We start from the raw sequence: 6305 nt of genomic DNA on the forward strand, positions 1-6305 counted from the left end.
TTTTTTTTTTTGCTTTGTATTTATCTCCTCATTAGTATTGAAATGTTCAGATAGAAAATTTACAACATGTACTTAGGATATACACTTAATTAGAAGAATAAAGGAAATAAGAAAAGGACTATCAACTTAGAATAAAAAAAATTTTTTTGAGGAGGGGGAGCTAATCTGATTAACGTTTATTTCACAGTGTAGACATGCCCATAGTGTTTTTTGAGAACACATTTCTAATGATTACGTGTCTTTCGTCCTTAAAGGAGAAACTCTGAATTACATAGATTGCCAATTCCCAGCCACTGGCTCGTTGTTCTCAGCAAGCCATTGGTTCTTTTTACATTGTATGGTATCGTGTTGAATAACATACCAGTTCAGTGATAAACACGGAGTTTGGTCTGCACCCACAGAGCATTGATTTGACAGTCAGAAGGGCCTGCCTTTAGCAGTGTGACTTTAGTAGATGGAGAGAACAGTGTTGTGAGGATTGGATATCACGGATACAAAGTGCTACCCCGAGGCAGACTACTAACTAACAGCTTTTACGTGCTCTGTGAGAATGTGGGGAGGAAGCCGGCCGGCCCTTCTGACCCTGCAGAGGGTTGTGTCACCTTATCGAAGATCTTTTTAGAAATATCGTGAATGGCACTGAATTTTACTTTTTACTGACGAGTGATTATTGTAATGCCTCTTTACGAGCCTATAACAGACATTCATGGTTCCCATACCTGCTCTTGTCTCCATCTACAGACTTCCTATGAGAGAAGCGGGGGATGGGGGGTGCCACTCGCTGGGCTAAGGGAGACTGGACTTGCCTCCAGCAGTGGCTGTGTCCGCACATCATATGGGAACAATGTGGACTGCCGAGAAGTACTTGTATAAAGCTCAGGATATCTAGACTGAAACGACTCTCCCTCTTTCAACAGGAAAGAAAAAAACTACACTCTGTGAGAAAAGAGAACACTTGCCTTAGTTATAAATCAGCTGATCATGTCAGAATCCCAGGGTTTTAGGACATCTGAAAAACAAATTTAGTACGCAATGATTGTTGCCTCAGCCTTCACATTTTCACTGTACTCTCATCATCACTACCTATTTTTTTTTAAATAGAATAAGCTAGTGAGCTTTATTATTCTTTTAAAGTAATCTCTGCACCCTCTGTGGGGCTGGAACTCATGACGAGGTCAGGAGTCACATGCTCTACCGACTGAGCCAGGCACAGTCTGTTTTTTAAAGCAGCACTTAAGCTTTTGGAATTTTCTCCCAGCAGTAACAAGTACAGAAATGCACATTCCAGATCACTGTCTGTCTGTAGGCATCTCCCTACCCATTGCCTTACCTGTCTTCATTAGCCCCAGTCTCACCTTTGTCACCACAGAGCACACATGTCTCCCCCCCCCGCCACCCCCTGCAACCAAACAAAAAATAACCGCACCACCGACAAAATTGTCTTCAAAATGCAAGTTTGCCCCTTTTTATTCCAGGAATGAGCAAACAAGGGAAGATTTTATAAAGGCTATTCTCTTTGTGGTTTGCTAGATTCTAGTTGCATGAGACGGAACATAAAGTTTAAAAAATATTCCAAGGGCCTATTTAAGGTATAATGCGCTTGAAGATAATGTAGTTACCACTTAAGACCTATGAGGGGAGGGGCGCCTGGGTGGCGCAGTCGGTTAAGCGTCCGACTTCAGCCAGGTCACGATCTCGCGGTCCGTGAGTTCGAGCCCCGCGTCAGGCTCTGGGCTGATGGCTCAGAGCCTGGAGCCTGTTTCCGATTCTGTGTCTCCCTCTCTCTCTGCCCCTCCCCCGTTCATGCTCTGTCTCTCTCTGTCCCAAAAATAAATAAACGTTGAAAAAAAAAATTAAAAAAAAAAAAAGACCTATGAGGGGAAACAACAGGAAAAATGTCAAGTTTGTGGTTGCTGTTGTTGCCTTTTATCTCTGTTATGAGAGAGAATAAAGTCCCTGGAATAGGTTACTTTTTTTGGTTTGAAAACGAGAACTGTGGAATTCATGAGAAGATAACCCTCCAAGGTTTGACTGGTTCGTTACTCCTTTCTCCCCACTTTTGGGCCCCATGTTTATTCAAAACCAGATGACCAACCTGGTGAGATTACCATGCCCTGTTTTGAAAAACTTGATATCCTTGCTTTTCACCTTGAAAACAGGTCTCAGACTGTATCTGATCTCTGCTATTCCCGTAAGACTCAGGGCCTCCCTCCTTTTCCCCCACAGCCTTTCACCACAGACATATTGTTTCTGCACACGCTCGTAGCTGGGCTACTGAAAGTCACTTTTGAAAGATGCAGTTACGAAAGATAGGTCTGTGATTGGCCCTGAAAAACCAGTTTTATGGTAGTTATGATATGGGCTCTGGAGTGCCACCACTTAACTAGCTGCCTGGTCTAGAACAAATCAGCCTAAAGCTGAGTTTCCTCCTCTGTAAAATAACACTAATATCAACGATCAGTTTGAGGATTGAGATAATTAATATGTGTGTAAACTTACTTAGCACTTACTTAGTTCCTGTTACTAGTGAGCTCTAAAGTGCCAACATGATCTTCTATGGCAAAGATTCGGATATCCCGTGTTGAGGTGTATATGCACTCAGTCATTAACATGTGCCAGGCACGAGCAATGTGAAAGATGAACAACAGAGTCCTGGCCTCTGTTTGTTAAGAAGAAAGGAGGTAAAGAAAGAGCACTGAGCAAAAATCTATTTTTTGCCTTCCTGGTAAATCACCTATTTTGTTACTGTTAAGGATTCATAACACCCATCCCAGACCTTTTAATTTAATACACTGAACGGCTCATCTCTTAATTTTAACCTTGAAATCGCAGAGGTACCAACCTAGCCCAAGTAATCAAGCTCTAGACGCCTAGGACCCATTAGTTGGCTCCAAAATGTAAACCTCCATAGTCATCTATATGATAGGCTTAATTTCATGACAAACGAACCTGACAACTAATTGGGTTCATAGATTAAAATGATACGGTTTTACTGTGAGAGGCATTGCTAACATTCAGGTGTAATATTTAATTCTATTATATTTCAATTCAAAAGTCAGTAAAACTAAGAAATACGAATAAGGCAATACACCTAGCCCCGACCTTATAATTGGGTTGTGTTCTCAGAATTTATTAAAAACAGTTCTTTGAAACCCATGTGAAACCAATGTACACATGGGCACAGCCCACAAAAGTTGGTTTAATCTAAACACGAAAGGATTTATCCCTTTATTAGGGCAGAGGGAGCTAAGGGCTATGCCCTTCCTGTTTTTCTGCTGTTTCCCCCAAGGAGATGTTTTAGTCTTGACTCCTAAAGTAAGCAGTTTCTGTTTCCACCTGTGGATGATGGGGTTGTAAGCAGAGGATAGTCACATTTGCGTTCTTAAAAGATACTTGCAGCGGTGTACAGAATGGGCTGTCAGGCTGAAACCTGGGAACACGAAAACCTCCGAGGTTTCTGCAGTCGTCACGGGAAGCGATTACAAGGTTGGGGAGAAGCAGTTGTGTCTCAGGGCCAAAACCCCCAACATTTGGTGACAGATGGGAAGTGATCAGTAAATGGAGAGTGGGAGGAAATATTTGGGTTTGCAAAACACGGCAACAGTACAAATGTTCACCATCTCTTGCCTTTGCCCCAGTTATGCAATGATGGTTATTTTCCAAGTGCAAGTTTATAAAACAGGCTAGTGTTTGCCCAAAGAACCTAGGATCACTAAGACAGGATTCACTGTCTCACTATCAGATATTTGACTCCCATGCCTGTTTTTGCACATTCAGATTTTGTGACCCGGGTGAGGGTTTGGCAAAGAACCTCCCAAACACTTTGCTACCGCTCTGTGGCATCTAGTGAAACCTATCAGTCAACTTTAGCCTCTGCCTTATCTGATTTGCCTAAAGCCAAAGCCTCAAAATTAAAGCCATGCCTGGAAATGGCTCACATCATCAGCACTGCAAATTTAAAGGGAAATAGAGAAAGCATCGTTGTTGGATCAATGTTCATTTTAGAACTTCAGTCAAACATTGGGCAACGAGATGATTAGAGCTGTCGGCCTATCAGTGATGCTGAGAAAGGAATGCAGGGCTCCAGCAAGTGCAGGAACTACCCCGTGTTCAGGTTTTACTGCTGAACACTCCCTGCCCTCCCAGCAAACAGGCAACATACAGCAAGTATTTTGACCCGTGAGAGTGTTGGGAAATTCCTCCTGCTGGGCCTCCACTGGAAGCCACAATCCTCTGTGAGGGTGGAACTCAGGCAGATCCAAGAGGGATTATCCCGGGACTCTGGCGTCACAGTTTGCTTCTTTCTTTCTCCACCTCCCTCTCTTCTTTCTTTCCAACTTAAATCATTCAATCTCTTAGTAGAAACTTGACATCAAAGAAACTCTGACATTTGAACACCTAATCTGATGTTTTGTTTTTTGAAAGATTGTTCCCTCTTAAAGTAGCAACTTAAAGCGTTAGCCTGCATCTCATTGAGTGTTAAAATCTGGCAAAGGGTAGACTTCTGGTCCCCAAGTGATCTGGCTTCTGAACTTTGGTTTTCTCTCACAAATGTGAACCTTTTTGACCTAAACTGGCATATTTCACTTGGCATCCCTAGAGATTTAAAGTGTTTGTGGCAATAACATTTAATTTGCATCCCTTTTACTCATTCGGGGGCCCCCTTAACACAGCCACGTTGAGAGGTAGGTAACAATGTTGAGAGTTTTCAGAGCCTCATGTGTTAGAAACTGATGTTTTTAAGCTGCTCTCAAAACTGATTGGCTAAAGTTACCCCTTCTCTGAGCAACAGCTTACCAGTAATGCCATTTGATGAAGTGGGCAGAGGCTTTCTGAAAATGGCTGACTGGAAATAAGCGACATTTTATTCAACCAAGAGTAACCACAGACTTTTTTTCTGCCCCCCTCTGAAAAGTAATTTAAATTCTCTGGTGGACCTGAAATTAGGTCTCTTGGCACAGCATTGTTATCTGATCAGACTGTCATGCCCGTAAACAGTAAAAATGAGGATGTTGGTTCATTCATATGTGGTTTTTTTTTTTTTTTTTTTAAAGAAGGCTATGGGCTTTAGGCCCTCTTCTTGCTTTCTCACTCATGCTCTGTTTCTCTCTGTCTTTGTCTCATATGGGGGCTTTTCAAATAAAACCTTAGACAAGAACAATGTTTAAAAAGTGGGCCAGTTATATTTTGCTTCTCCAGTTCTGCCATGCTAATGGCTCCCTTCTTGATCACTTAAAACACTGGTCCAAATCCAGATGGAATTAGATGCCCCTTCCTGCAGTCAGACAGTCTGTAATGTTTGATACGGATCTTCTGAGTGGACAAGATGAGATTAGATTGGTCTCTCTGGGAGCCAACACTATTCATTTTGTAAGAAAGTTATCCTGGAGGCCTGAGTACTGCCAAGAGCAAAGTGGAAACAGAGCCCAGTCTTTCCCTCTTATCAAGATCCATAGTTGGTTCCACATTAAGCAGTGAAGTGCTCGATGGTAAAAGGATTTGAATAATGAGTTGGATCAGAAGCCAGGAAGGAGGTCCCTGCCACCCACGATCGAAATATGAATTTCATGTGTTGTAACTTTATTACCATTTTTTGTTTGTTTAAATATATGACAGAGACCAAAATCTCTGGCGTGGAGTCAGTGGCTATTTTTAGTTGCTGTTTTTTTTTTTCATTTAATTAATATTTAATGAGCCCCACTACATGCCAGGCACTGCACAACAGACCTCCCTATGCACTATAAAGATTAACCCTTAGAATAATCCTCATGTTTAGTCCTTTACCATGGAGGAATGTTATAGTTTACAAGGCTCTTTCACATTTATTTTCTCCCAATATTCTCACCTAAAGGGGGGCTATCATTAGCCTCACTGGCAATTGAGGAAACCGACACAGCTAGTAAGAGGGAGATGGGCTGAGTAACCAGCCCCCAGGCTGCCTGGGCCAGCAAACTGAGCTTCCTCTCACTGTGTTCCTGTTTCTGTGTGAATAAATGCTCTGCTACAGATTAACTGTTGCAGTGGTTCTTAAAGTGTAGTGCTGTCTCTGGATCAATAGCATCAGCGTCAGCTGGGAACTTGTTGAAAGGCAATTTGCTCGGGCCCCAGACCTTTTGAGTAGAGCCAGCAATCTCTGTGTTAACAAGCCCTCCGCGAGGTTCTGACACAGACAAGTTCAGGAGCCACTAGCCTAGGGCACCAGTGCACGGATGAGATGACAAAGGCCTCCCGTGACAAAGAGCCTGTGAGCTAGGATTTGAACCCAAGTCTGTCCGTCTCCGATGCCGTGAGTTTTCCGGGTGGGC

The sequence above is a fragment of the Puma concolor genome, chromosome C1, assembly GCF_028749965.1.
Source record: "Puma concolor isolate L17-30 chromosome C1, mPumCon1.1.hap2, whole genome shotgun sequence".
NCBI classification, from domain to species: Eukaryota; Metazoa; Chordata; class Mammalia; order Carnivora; family Felidae; genus Puma; species Puma concolor.